Source organism: Manis javanica, chromosome 2 (assembly GCF_040802235.1).
Source record: "Manis javanica isolate MJ-LG chromosome 2, MJ_LKY, whole genome shotgun sequence".
Classification (NCBI taxonomy): domain Eukaryota; kingdom Metazoa; phylum Chordata; class Mammalia; order Pholidota; family Manidae; genus Manis; species Manis javanica.
The window spans coordinates 31,084,896-31,100,087 of NC_133157.1; the positions used below are offsets into that span (position 1 = coordinate 31,084,896).

Here is a 15,192-nt window from a genome sequence, read left to right on the forward strand (position 1 = left end):
TGGAACTGGTCTGTAGCCAAGCTGTTTGACTTTTAGTCTTTCCCATTTAATCCATTTCAGAGACAAAGCAAGGGGAAAAAGGTTAAATGTCCAGGGGGAAGTTAGAGACCTTGAGGCAAAACTGGAAAGAAGTTTGTAGATCTCCTGACCCAAAGAGCTCACACTACAAAGAGGGAAACTGAGGCCCAGACAGGAAGAGAATTCCTCAAGATCCCCTAGGAGAGCTGGAGTTCAGTCAGCGCAGACCTCTTTCAACTATGTACTGAACCATCCAGATTGTCATTCCTTATAATCATAACAAAAGTCGTTTCCCTTCTAGAGAATGGGAGAATAGGTACCAGCCTGGCCCAGGACATGTGAGGAAAGGTTATTCTGCAGTGAGGAGGGTGTCTACAGCAGCAGACAGTTACACAGCACGTACTTACCCTTCATAGTAGTATTGCCACTAAAGGCTGAAGGTAGAGGGTCCCCAAGGTTTAAGTAAAGACACCACAAAATCTGTTCTCTCAGCACCTTCCTATTTGGCCCAGATGGGGAAGCCAAGGCCCAGAGGAGGAGCAGAAACCAAGTGCAGGTCAGTCAGGTGGAGGATGGGCTTCAGGGCCAGGCCTCAGTAGGTCTGGCCCTGCTCTCTTCTTGGCAGTGGGTCAGACCATCAGCAATCCCTGTCCTGAGGCTACCAGCCAGTCTTGAACTTGGGACTTTGTCTCAGCTTTCCCTGCACAGCCAGCTGTCTCTTCAGGCCAGTCGGCGCCAGGCTGATGTCTCATTCCTCTCCTTGGCCCCAGAGCAAGGGACACGCTTTCCAGCAGCCTGATGCCACCCCCCATGGCGTGACTTCTATGTAGTGGCCCAGGTGACAGCTGGTTTGGAGGCTGGCAGGCTGCGGCTCTGAGCCGGGCCTGGCTAGCTCCATGAGGATCCCCTGCCTGCCAGGAGGGCTCGGGTTCTACTGCCCTCTGGCCACGTGTCACAGCAGGACACGGTGAACGCTCCCTGTGCCTCCAGGGTTGGGCTGTGCAGGCCAAATGGGGCAAGAGCCCTGAAAGTAACCCAGGCAACACCCCTGTCCTGGGCTGTCTTCAGGGCATGCATCAGGGAGGCAGTGGAACAGAGTCTTGACCTCAGATCCCCCAGGTGCAGACCCATCTCCAGAAGCCCGTCTTGTAGAGGAAACCAGCAGATCAGCTCAGCAAAGGTGGAGTAGAGGGAGTTGCCTTTCCCCAGAAAGAGTCAATAACATCAGAAAGTAATACCCTGCCCATGACCCAGGCACCACATTCCTGTGGCCGAAGGGCCTCAAAGATCTTCCAGCCAAGTCCTTCACAGTGCAGGAAAGAAAACGGAGGCCCAGAGAGAGGAAGGAGCTTGCCTTGTGTCACACTGCAACTTAAAGCCAGAACTGAAATGCCATCCTGCTGTCCTGTCCCATTCTCAGCCCACAAACGCTGTCAGAGCATGGAGATGACAGACCTCATTCAGGTGCCCAAGGCATCAAGAGGGAAGACTGTCTGGGAGACGCTCACAGGCTGAGGGCTGGTGCAGCTGCAGTCACTGCACCAGGCAGCGGCAGACATCACACAGAGCATGTACATGCAGTGCCTTCTTTAATACATCCAGCAATCCTATAAAATTAGTGCAATTATCATCATCATTCCCATTAAAGCTAGCCCAAAGGCCCTCACTGGACCCCCTCTTGTCCTCCTTTGTCCTTGTTTCCCCTTGACTATTAAGGCCAGTCACCTCCAGTGGACCCCTGGAAGAGGGAAGGGGACATAAACAAAATTCCAGGTATCCAAGGTATGGAGGACCACAGTATGGACTCTCTGCTAACCAGCATCTGAAACCCCTCTCCAACCACTGGACAGAAACAGTCTGGGGGTGTTCAGCACTCCCCCCATGTGGCTCACCCTGCAACCAGCATAGGGCCCAGTGGACTCACCAGAGCCAGAGCCTCCTAGCAAGCACAGGCTGAGAAGAAGCTTGGCCCCTGTAACCCCAGCCCCTCTATTAAACACACCCAGACTCTGTCTCCTTCTCCTCCTCCTCTCCGCCCCGCAGCCAGCTGCCCACCCCCTGGAGGAAGCCACAGTTAGAGCCCCCTGCCGTCTCTCCCGGCCAGCCTGGGGATGCCTTGTTCTGGGGATGCCCTTCCTGTCCCTCAGACCCAGCCAGGGACAGTATGGAGCATGTCTGGAGATGGTGGCTCAGAGAGGGAGAGGGCCCTAGAAAAGCAACAGAGGAGCTTGAAGGCAGGGGAACCATTCAGCCTGAGGAAGGAGAAACTCAGGAGGATGTAGTCAGTGTTGCCACATCCCTGGAAGGATGTCAGGGGCAGGGAGAGCAGATTTACTCTGCAGGGCTCCAGAGGAAAGAGTGGGAGGGTGCTCACAAGGGGCAGATCCTAGTTCAAAATAAGAAAAAGCTCCTTGACTATTGCAAGAGGGCCCACGGTACTTCAGATCAAACGGCAAACACGTTATATACTTCAAGGAGGGGAAGCATGGAGTGAGGGCCCCAGAGGCAGCATATGAATAGAGTCTTAAAGGATGAAGAGAAATATTTATGTACCTAATAACAGACCACCAAAATATATAAAGCAAAAATTGACAGAACTGAAGGTAGAAATAGACAATTCTACAATAACAGTTGGACATGACTATCCCACTCTCAATAATGGATGGATAGAACAACCAGACAGAATATAAGCAACTAAAGGACTTAAATAACACAATAAACCAACTAGATCTCACAGACGTAATACATAATAGACCAACCACAACAGCACATGCATTCTGCTCAAGTGCACATCGGACATTCTCCAGGACAGACCATATGTTAGGCCACAAATTAAGTCACAATAGCCAAAAGGTGGAATCAATCTAAGTGCCATCGAAAGATGAATGGATAAACAAAATGTGGTCTGTCCATACTATGGAATATTATTAAGCCTTAAAAAGGAAGGAAATTCTGACACAGAATGGATGAATCTTGAAGACATATGCTAAGTGAAATGTCAGTCACACAAAGACAAATACAGTACAGCTCCATCCCTGCGAGGTACCTGGAGTAGTCAAATTCATAGAGACAGAAAATAGAATGGTGACTGCCAGGGGCTAGTCGGGAGGGGAACTGGGAGTCATTGTGCAATGGGCACAGAGTTTCAGTTTTGTAAGATGAAGAGGTCTGGAGATAGGCTATATGGTGATGGTTACACAACAGTGTGGATGTACTTAATGCTACTATACTGTACACTAAAAAATGGTTAAAATGATAAATTTTATGTTATATATATTTTACCACAATTTTTTTAAATAAGTAATTTTAAAAACAAAAGAATGAGGAGGGAGTGTTTCCAAGCCATCCAGGTGGGGGAGAAAAGTCTAGACAGAAGAAACAGCTTGAGCAAGAGCATAGGGGTGCAAAGGCAGCAATGCTCTTGAAATAGCAACAGCATGCCCACTGTGTAAGATACATAAGGCAAGGGTAGCCACAGGGGGCTGGAGAGCTTCCCTGAAGGCCCTGCTTGGGCTTGCATGCCTCTCTCAGCTCTCGGAAAGTCATGGTCACAGTCGTGGCTTAGAACAATCAAACTAAGAGGAGCACAGGGAAGGTAGACAGGACCAGGGAGAGGGGTAAAGAGCAACAGCCCTTCTAGACAGACATTAAAAGGGAAACTACTTTCCAGACAGCTCCAGCTCCCAGCCCTGTGGTCGCCCTCTGAGGTCACCTGAGTGCTGCGGTGAGAGTGACTCAAGCCATTTGCCCCATGAGGCCACCAGCAGAAGGCAGGAGGGATTCCCCTGAGAAATGTAACTAGGAGCAGACGCATGGGTGGGAGGCCCTGTGCAAGAAGCTCCTCTGCCACGTCCTTCCATCTGGGGCACCGTGCAGCCTGCCTGATGACACATGAGCAGTGACGGCGGGCGTGTCGCCCTGCAGGCCCACCGTGTGGTTTTCACCAACTCACAGGAAGGAAAGTGCAGCTGCTAGAAGGTGCATATGGGTGTGAGGAGTGGGAGGGGGCCTTATGAAGTCTTTCAATCAAGTAAAGGTGGGAAAACCCAACTCTGCAATTTACAAACAGTGCCCTGGGGCAGCCCCTTGTTCTCTGTGGGTCTCAGATTGCCCACCTGTGAAATGAAGGGCTTAGACCTACAACTGCACTGTTATACTCCCAATACTAAGAAGGCAGGACATTACTGGACATGTTTTAGTAATGACATAATCCAGGGGGCACACACGCGGGCCAGAGGATGAGATAGATGTTCTTTACTTTTCCCCATGAGTGGTGTAGGTCTGCTTCTAGGCTAGCACTGGTGACCTTAAGTGAGTGAATCCTCAGTGACCTCCCTTCTCTCTCTCCCTCTCTCTACTTCCCTGGTTTCTTCCTCTTAAGAGAGAAGGAGCATTATAGGGAGCTTGGCATCCTATGGGTAGAAGAACAACGAAGGCAAGTCCTTCCCGACCTAGCCACAGGATAGAACATCTATGAACTAAATCTGTGAGTAACATCAGCTGCCTTTTACCTAAAACTGGTGTGTTATTTTACTCAGAACACTACTTGATCTTTCTAAAGGAAGCAAGTGAAGTAAAAAATACATATATATATATCCTCAAGGAAGAATTTGCTGAAAACCAGATTGTCAAAAGTCAATTTTCCAAATGATCAATTTGTTGTATTACTGAGAATGCCCTTAATATGATGTTGTAGTTCCACCACCGTGATAGCAAAATTGTTTATGCCCTAGTGAGTTGCACTAGCCCTGAGATATGCAGGCTCTGCCATCGGCCCCAAGGGACTTCAGGATTGCCCTTGGGGTCGCCTCCATTCCCACCTGCCGGAAGCGGAGGAACACACGGACTGGCCCACATGGGAGGAACACATCACTGCCACTCACATTCCGTGGGCTGGCTCCAAGTTGCATGTCTACCTACAGAGGGGGCTGGAAGTGTAGTCCCCGAGCAGACAACCCCTCTGCAGTAACTCTGGGAGCCCTGAAAAGCAGCAGTTCTCTCCAGCAGGCAGCCAGCCGTCTCTGACACGTGTCAGTTGCAGACACCAGGGTCTTCTCAAATGCTCAGCATCCTACTGAGACACACACGTGGGCCTTTCCTTACGCCGGCCGTCTCCTCCGTTTGGGCAGACTTACGTTCCATACCTGCCACTGCCCCTGCCCCAGACGTGGGACATGTGAATGAAAGAGAGGACTTTTCCTTAAACGTGGCTCTCACGTGTGTCGAGACATCTTGCTGGCCTCAGCCCTGCCTCCACCTTGCCTCTGTGCCCAGCCTGGCATCTCCCTCATCCCTGCCATTTCACAAATGGGCTTCCCGTTCAATACAGTCTGTTGTTTTCTCTGTGTTTAAAGACTTGTGCCACATCCACCTTGGAAGGTAAGGCCTGCAGAACTCCATGAAACCCACGCTGGAGGCGGAGAGCTTAGCTCTGAGAGGCTAAGTGGCTACAGACAGGCCATACAGTGAGCTGTTCACCGTGCCAGTGGAAGAGGGAGCCTTGCACTTTGAAACTGGGAAGGCTGTCCTGGCCCCTCTTTGACCTCTCCACAGAACCGCCCCTAAATAGACCTGGAAAGCACATCTCACTTAAATATAGGGAACAAAATAAGAATGTGGGGACTTGGGCTCCCAGCCAAGATGGTGTAACAGGGACTGATTAACCCTCTTGCTTGAAACAACAAAAAAAGGAGAAGGAGAAGAAAAAGGAAGGAAGGAAGGAAGGACGGAAGGAAGGAAGGAAGGAAGGAAGGAAGGAAGGAAGGAAGGAAGGAAGGAAGGAAGGAAGGAAGGAAGGAAGGAAGGAAGGAAGGAAGGAAGGAAGGAGGGAGGGAGGGAGAGAGGGAGGGAGGGAGGGAGGGAGGGAGAAAAAAGCACAAAATTCATAAAACAGTGGTTTTTCAAGACACTGGCAGTCACAACTACGCCTGAGAGACCAGAGGCAAATGCAGTAAGCCCTATGTTGCCCCAGTTTACTGCCTTGGGCAGCATGAGGGGAGCTGGGGCAGAACCGGGCAGACCCCCTGAGTTAAAGAGATGGAGCTGAGGGTCCAGAGGCTATGACCCAGAGCGCCGGAGAGGAGAGCTCATGCAGAGCGCCTCGGACATCTGTGCCTCCATCAACGAACGACACACTTGTAGGGAGCTACTGGAGGTGGAGGGAGGAACCAGTCAACAGAATTAGGGGCAACAGGGCTCAGAGGTCACTCAGGAATGGGAGCAGGGCCCACAGCCACCAGTCAGACAGGAAAACTCGCTGTTCATAGGCACGGGGTAAAGCACTCAGCAGTGAAGAATATAACCAGCCCTCATGCAGTGCTTCAGACCCACCCAGCACATCATAAAAACTGAGACCTGAAGGAATCGCACCATTTCCCAAGTACTTAACTGCATCCCAGAACAAAAATCAAGATTGATTGAATACAAAATATCCAGCGCCAACAAGGTAACATTCACAATGTCTGGTATCCAGTCAACGTTTACCAGGCATGCAAAGTATCAGGAAAACATGACCCATAATGAGGCCAGTCCATCAAAACCAATTCAGAACTAACACAGGGGTTAGAATTAGCAGAGAGGACCCTAAACAGTTATTACATTGAACTCTCAATGTTCAAAAAGTTGAGTAAACTGGAGAATAAACAAAAAGACCCAAATAAGGCTTCCAGAGATAAAAACTGCAACATATAAGATGGAAAACACACTGATTTGGATGACCAGTAGGTTAGGATGCAGGAGAAAGGGATTAGTGAGCTTGATGGCGTTACAACAGAACCAAGGCAAAATGAAACACAGAAAAGAAGAACTTCCAAAAAGAAGAGCAGCAGTGAACTGTGGGACAAACTGAAATAAAGAATGACCACTTCCCTTGCACATTCACCCTTTCAACTCTCCCCTTTCAGACCCTCAGAGGCTGGTGTATAAGGGTGGCTTTGTCTTCCCAGCGTTGCTCTTACTTAAAGGGTTCTAGGGTGGGTGTCTAATAAAAAACATTTACTTAAGTGAAATATACCTACAGATGAGTACATATATCATGACTGTACAGCTCACTTATTTTAAAAAACATTTTTTAAAACTTCTTATTTTCAAATAATTTTAGATTTGCAGGAAAGCTGCAAAGACAGTACAGAGGTTTCTTGGCATACTCCTCTCCCAAGTCCCTCTGCTGTTAATGTCCTGCATAACTGTAGTGCATTTGTCAGAATTAATCTTGGTACGTTACTATTAATGAAACTACTGACTTTTTTCAGATTTTATCCATTTTTTCATGAGTGTTCTTATTCTATTCTAGGATCCAGTCCAAGACACCACAGTGCAGTTGGTACTCAAAGGTTTAAAGTTGAAACCCTGAACCAAAGCCTTGCTTTCCAGGCAGTCAGCAGTCAGACATGATCAATAGAATAGAGGCCCTGTGGTGTCACTACCCACTACCCACACTTTATGCGCACAAGGATAGACACAGACTAGAGCTCTCTGTCGGAAATCCCCCTGTGTACATTACCAAAGTAGCATGAGCTCACTGGAAAAAAACTAGATATCTGAAAAGTAAGACTGTCCCCCCCCCCAAAAAAAACAATAAAAATAGCATGCTGAACACTATTACCATATGAAGCAGAATAGATGAAAACTTAAAATAAACACATTTTCATTATGAGACATGGACAATAAATTATTTTTTTAAACCAAGTATAAATAATTCACATTAGATCAGCTAAATGGTAGGACAGATTCACCTGAAGAATTAGTGAACTAAAAGATCAGACTGAGGACTTCTCCTGGATGGCAGCAGAAAAGTTTAAATATATATGTAAAAGAAAACCTAATAAATAGATTAGAAGTTCCAACATACAAATAATAGGAGTTCTAACTAAAGAGAGAAAAAAACAAAAATAGAAAGAAATAGTTAGACAAATAGAATGGATGTTAATTTTCTAGGAAAAGCTAGAAAAAACCTAGCTTAAGAATTGCCAGACTTTCTATAAAGGACCCAATAGTAGCTCTTTCAAGATGTGCAGACCATGCAGTGTCTGTTGCAAATACTCAACTCTACTGTTGTAGCAGGAATGCAGTCATAGACATTATGTCAGTGAATGACCATGGCTGTATTCCAATAAAACTTTATTTATTTATTTATTTATTTTTATTTTTTTTGAGAGGGCATCTCTCATATTTATTGATCAAATGGTTGTTAACAACAATAAAATTCAGTATAGGGGGGTCAATGCTCAATGTACAATCATTAATCCATCTCAAGCCTAATTCTCGTCAGTCTCCAATCTTCTGAAGCATAACGAACAAGTTCTTACATGGTGAACGAATTCTTACAGAGTGAATAAATTCTTACATGGTGAACAGTACAAGGGCATTCATCACAGAAACTTTCGGTTTTGATCATGCAATATGACCTATAAACCATCAGGTCAAATATGAATATTCATTTGATTTTTGTACTTGATTTATATGTTGATCCCACATTTCTCCTATTATTATTATTATTTTTATTTTTAATAAAATGCTGAAGTGGTAGGTAGATGCAAGATAAAGGTAGAAAACATAGTTTAGTGCTGTAAGAAGGCAAATATAGATGATCAGATGATCAGGTGTGTGCCTATGGACTAAGTATTAATCCAGGCTAGACAAGGGCAGCAAGACATCCACGGATGCAGAAGATTTCTCTCAAAGCAGGGGGGGTGAGGTTCTGAGCCTCACCTCTGTTGATCCCCAAATTCTCACCTGATGGCCCCCCTGCGACTGTGCCTGTCTTAGGTTGTTCCTCCCTTGAGGAATCTTACCCGTCTCTGGCTAACCAGTCATCTTCCGGGGCCATACAGGGAAATGTAAAGTTGGTAAGTGACCAATAAAACTTTATTTACAAAATCAGGCAGTGGCTGCATTTGGCTCACAGGCCAAAGTTGGTCATCCCCTGATCTAAACTACCACATTTGCCAATAGTAACTTGAGAAGAAATGGAAAATCCAATTAGTTTTATAACAAAATAAGAACTTAAATTTGTAATTTCTACATTTTCCCACAAAGAAACTACGGTTCCAGATGGTTTTCCAGGTGGATCCTCTAAACTTTCATAAAACAGACAATTCCAACTACATATAAATTTTTCCAGACACTAAAAAAAGATGAAACTCCTCAACTTATTTTTCAAAGCTAATAAAGTCTAAATAACAAAAACAAAGTATTATAAGGACAGTTATGATATACAGATCCCCCCAATCTCAAATATGTACACAAATACAATAATTTAAAAAATAGATACACATAAAGCAGACAGATGGCAATCTTAATCAATGTATAAAAAGTCCATCATGACCAAATAAAGGATGGTTCTCTGTCTTATCTTTTCCTAAATAAGATGGAATACTTTAACAGTGGTAAATCTGTTAATATAATTAACTGAATTAGGAAATTGAAGGGAGACAATTACATAATTATAGCAAAAGCTGCAGAAAAATAAACTTAATGAAGTCAGTTATGAATGCAATTGGGGAAAACAACTTTTGGCAGACCAGTATTAGGAGATAAATCCCTTAATCTGATAAAAAGATATCTACCAAAGACCTACCACAAGCATCACACCTAAAAATGCAAACCTTACAATCTCTTTAAAATCAGCAAAAGAACAAGAAAATAATCCCTCTTTAACAACTATTCAACATTTTACTAGAAATAGAAATGAGAGGTTTAGGGATAGAAAGTAAGAAACAAAACTGTCATTCCAGGTGATTTTATTATCATCAGAGAAAATCCCAGAGAATGTACAAAGCCTTAGAACCAATAAGAGTGATATCATATCTATCACCATGGAAATGTCAGAGGAAACAGTACAATCTAGAAGATAAGATGAATGAACTCGATCTGCATTATTAATATGGATAAACCACAGTGTTGCATGAAAAAACAAGAGCCAATTGAAATAGAAGACAAGCCCTGTGGTAGTGCTTATGAAATGTTTTGAACACACAGGATAATACTGTGTACTGGTATTAAAAACAAAGTAATAGTGAGGACAGAAATATGACTTACTAACTTGAGAGTGACCTCTGGAGAGAGAAGGGAGGGGACAGGAGGCCAGCTGGGTTTCAACTCTATCCGTAGTTTTTACTTTTAAAAGGCTCTAAAGCAAATGCTAATGTTTCTTCCATACATATGTTAAATATAGACAGTTTATTATATGTCAATTATACATGGAAAGTGCAGCTTTTTTAAAAAAGGCTACCTTGTGTCTTTTCATCTGTTTTACATAGTCTTCAACATACATATATCACTATGAAATGAGGGAGGTGTTTAAAAATGGAGACACCTGAGTATAAAGAATAGTGATTCTGTCTCCCAGACAGTTGCACGTGTCCTTGGGTCAGTCATGGCATTCAGTTATGTCAATATATTTTTGTTCTGCCTCTGTTTAAAAAAGCCTCCACTCTGCCGTCCCACTTGCCTCCTCTCTCCCCACCTCCCTCTCGCGCCCTCCTCTCCCCTCCTCTCTGGCTCTCAGTCTGGCTGGCTCTCAGAAAACCCTTTTCTTCAACTGAGCAGGCAGCTTTAGTAGACATGACAACTCTCAGAATTATAAATGATCATTGCTACTAGGAAATAGCATTTTCTAATTTACAACATGCTTCCTCATACCTGTCCTCTGAGTCTCACAGCAATCCTTGGGTATAGCAATAGGAAAATAAAAGACAACTGGCTAACTATAATTGCTTCTGCTTTCCAAGGAGGGTGGTAAATTTCCCATCAGTGGGAGGACAAATCTCTCTGCTGCCCCTTCCACTTTCAGAGACTGTTAGTAAGCACAGCAGATGAAAGACAGCCATTTCTTTTACTCCAGCTCCCTCCCTTCAGCAGTGTGGTGGCCTCTTAGTTTAAATGGAGTGAGTCATGGGCTATGCAAAGATAGGTCCAGGACTGAGTTGGGGGTTGTGGGAGACATTGCTCTCACCCTACCCAAAATGTATTCCTCTCTTCTTACTCACACAGGGCCCTGGTTTTGCCGGAGGTAGGAAGGTGCCCAGATGACAAATTGGATTTCCCCGACTCCCTTCCAGATAAAAGCAGCTTACTTCTTCGGGCCAATGGAATGAAGGAATAAACTGTGGTGCTGTACTTCTGGAAATGCTCCCTGAAAGGGGGACTGACTCAGCTGGTAAACTTACTGGTCTTCCATCTTCCACTGCCTGAAAAACGGATGTAATGACTGCTGCTGAAGCAGCCATTTTGCAGTCCTGAGGTGATCTTGATTGGAAACAATAGGCCTGTGATAAAAAAAGCAAAACAGAGACAAGAGGAGGTTAGAACATTGATGAGATGACAGTACTACCACACCATCCCTAGAACGCCTATCTTTAGACTTCTTTTACATGGAAGAAATATTTAAACCTTATTTAAGGCATTGTTTTATAGGTCTCTGTTGCAGCAAAACATAGTTCCTAAATGATAGAGATCAATGAGCTAAGCTATCTGTGTTTTGAAGTAAGGAGCAAGGAATTTCTGGGATGAAGGCTATAGTGCTCTAACAAGGGTGAGGCAAACTTCTCTGTTTCCTTGAGCCTTCTATAAAGTCTGCTACGCCTAAGTAGAGGCCTTGTGTGCATGGGGGTGGAGATCAAGAAAAGGGGGTTGTGCTTCCTCATCACTGTGGTGTGAGGCAGGGACAGCACCTGTGAGATAGCAAGTTGATCTGTCTACCAAATTAATTAAAAATAAACAGGATCATAGAGCAGGAGATAAGGAAACATGAACTCCCTTTCATTCCAGAGAGACTACTGATGAACCCTATCTCACTACACGTGTGGTGAGTTTGAACCAATACCATCTGCATCCCAGGCGGGCCCTGCGGTTAACGTGAGAATTTCAGGGAGCAGTAACTCCATTTTACAAATGAGGAAATGCTGGGCCAGAGAGGTGGGGTGAAGCCAGCTTTTCCAGTTCAAGGTCTGCCTGTCTTTCATTACACCAGAGCTACACCTGGGGTGCAAGGGAGCAGCGAGGGGGGCAAGAGAAGAGTCACCTAAGCACCAGACAGGCCCCACGATCCTGGGGGCCAGTGATGGTGCAAGCAGCCAGATTCCCTCACCATAAACACATTGATGTGCACATGCCTCCTTCCCATGTCAGGGTGTCCATGAAAGCCAGACACATATATATATACTAAGGGATCCTTATTATGGTGGAAAGAGCACCACCTTTGAATTTTTAAGATCTAGACTTGAATTCCAGCCCACACTTACTACCAGTGTGCTCTCGGGCAAATCCCGTGCCCTCCCTGGGCCTCAGTTTCTCCTTCTGTAACAGGAGGGGTTGCCAGATTAAGTTCTAAAGCCCAATCCAAACCTTCTAGGAGACTATATAAAACATCATTAACAGAAGATTAAATCTATTGTTAAATGAGGATAAACGCAGCTTTATATAAATATATGGTATGTAACTATGAGAATCCACTATTTGAGGAATCACAGTTCCAAGGAGAACAGTTTGGAACTACAATTAGATGAGCCAGCAGTGCATAGTTGCTCCTTCCTAGCCGTAGACCAGCCCCTTACAGACTTGATACATACGATACCACATTTCTAGCTCCTCATACCTAGGTACATAGGTATGTTTACATCAGAAAATCTGCCTTAAAACTTGGAAATCATTTCCTTTAAATAAAAATGAAATAGATACAATGGGAATTTAAAATACATTCTGGTACTGTCCCAATAGTGCGAGAGTGTGTGACATTAAGCTGGTAACATCAGCCAGGCCACGGGAGGATTTTATTAGACAAATCTAGCAGTTTATTAAATACCCCAGGGCCTTCTCATCATAAATGCAGCCAAGCGTCCTGAAGTAATGGGAATGGAGCCCCTCGTGAGCTTGAAGCTCTTTATTCTGGCATTTAATGAGCAGGAATAACCAGGGACGGATGGTATCGTTTATGAGTCCCCTGAACCCAGGAGAAAGGTGATTTCAAAGATTCCTTGGGGATCTTTGAGGCCTTGCCTATAAAATGCACCTGCATTCACTGGGGTCCTCCTCAACCCCAGGGCCTTGTCTGCGGATGAACTAGACTCCCAGGAGCTAGGCGAGGGGAGCATCCAGAGTCCCCACCCTGACCTGTAAGTATGCCATCAAGTTATTTGCTAAATTATCCTCCAAACCATCATTTGGTCCTGTCTCTAGCAGCCCAAATGATTTTAGCCAAGAAGGGAGACTCCTGTTCCTGCACTTGTACATCAAACCTGAAGAGAGAGTTCCTGCTTGGCATCTATACAGTGGCCCAAAGAAGGCAGGGGTTCCCAAAGAGCAGTGCACACCCCCCACAGGAAGCACCCAAGCAGAGGCAGAGAATGAATAGTGGATTTCATATTCAAAGAGGTCAGGGAAGGGTAGCCTGAAGAACTTCAATTTTCTTTCCAGACCTGAAAGTTGGGGATTCTATGACATAGAGAATCAAATGCTACTCAGTGTAAATACTACTACCTGTTATTGAAGGCTTATTAAGTGCCAGGCACAGGGTTAAACACTTTACTTGCATTCTTTAATTTAGCCCTGACACAAAATAAAATTCAGCCCTATATCCCTTTTACGTGGTACTGTCTGAATATCTGCAGATGAGGGAACGAGGCTCCAGGTCAGCAGAGCACCAAGATCGTGCAGCTCCTAAGCACCGGCCAGGTGTCAGAACCCAGACGCGTGCTTTCTGATTCTCGAGTGCTTCACCCACACAGGATCAGTGGTTGCGGCCAGCTGGATTGTACAGGAGGCTGGCCAGAGCCCCACGGCGCCATCCCCACTCCTCCTGCAACCCTTTGTTCAAGGTTTGTATGCAAATACAGAGAAGGTTCAGAGGTGAGAGAGCTGGGGAAAATAGAGTTCAAGGGCTGGTGGGGAAGGCGGGGTCTCTTAAAGGTCAAAGGGCTGCCGTAAAAAGAACTTGAGAAAGATGGTGAGAAAGAACACTGAAGTTTTCATTTCCTAAGGGGGACATTTCAGGGAAGGGAAATTCTAGCCAAAGTGTTTCTGTTCCTTTGAGGTACAGCCTTAGTTCCTCTGAGAGATCTTGGCTGGGCAGGATGCTTGAGGCCAGAGCCAGGCTCTGCTCCCCGTCCTCACCATCCCAAACCCCTCCTGGCAGATAGCCATCATCTCTGCCCCCAAAGCCCCCCAGTCTGTTCACAACCTGAGCTGTCCTGAGGAGCCTGGAGTTCTCTGGCTACGCTCAGATCCTAAGATTACAGTTAACAGGAGGAAGAAAATAAGAGACTTGCCTTCTCTCTCTGTCCCCAAAGGCAGCCGCCAGCAGTGTTTGTTCTCAGAGAGGCCCTGGGAAGAAGGATGGTCACTTTCCTTTCTCCCAGAGATAATTGAGGAGAAGTAAGAAACTACCTGTGTTTGAAGGGAAAATGGTGACAATTAATCTCTAAGCACAAGGCCTTGTGTTGAATTCTTTGGAAACAACTTTAAGAGTTTAATGACAATCAAGAGAATGAAATTGAATTAAGAGAAATGGAAATTAAATCAGGAAAGAAGTTTTTGCGAAGGGGATGGTAAAGGAAATTAAAAACAGTAATGCTGAAAAATGTGGTGGACAGAGCTGGGGAAGAGAGGGTTTGGTGGAAAGGGGGAAAGAGCGGGCAGAGCAAAGCAGGTTGGGAGGGGCAGAGTGCTTGATTCTAAGGACTGTGGAAACTGTTCTTGAGAGACCAGGTGTCTGGCTCTTCTAGTCAGGGTCTAAGATGCCAACTCCTAATGGGGATAAGCTCTTCTTTAGGTAAATAGAAGTCTCCAGTTAGGGTAAGTATAAGACAGCAGAAGACTGGAAGTAGGGTAACCAATTATCCCAGTTTGCCCAGAACCATCCCAGTTTCAGAACTCAAGTGCCAAGTCCCAGAAACCCTCTAGTCAAGGGCAAACCGGAATGGTTGGTCACCCTAATGTGGAAGCAGATGGCCGTGGTTCCAAGCTTTGCTGTGCAGTCAGTAGCTGCATGACTGTGGCTGAGTCACTCCATCTCTGTGAGCCTGTTTTCTCAGCTATAAAATGAGTTATCATGTAAAATGAGTTATACCTCAAAAGATTAAAGAAGTTGCTATATGTCAAGGTATCTAAAACATATGCATGAAATAAAATCTTGATAAATAGGAGTTGATCTGAAGAATATTGATAAGAAGACATAAG

At 45.2% G+C, this 15,192-nt stretch overlaps 1 long non-coding RNA gene across 1 annotated transcript in view; it reads right to left on the reverse strand.

Annotated features, from left to right (window-relative positions):
- Window positions 1-13,050, reverse strand: part of LOC140847279 (uncharacterized) — a 33,062-nt gene extending 20,012 nt beyond the window's left edge. The window contains exon 1 of the long non-coding RNA XR_012127118.1: window positions 11,187-13,050. This is a non-coding gene — a long non-coding RNA (uncharacterized lncRNA). The remainder of the gene's footprint in view (window positions 1-11,186) is intronic.
- Between the last annotated feature and the right edge of the window lie 2,142 nt (window positions 13,051-15,192).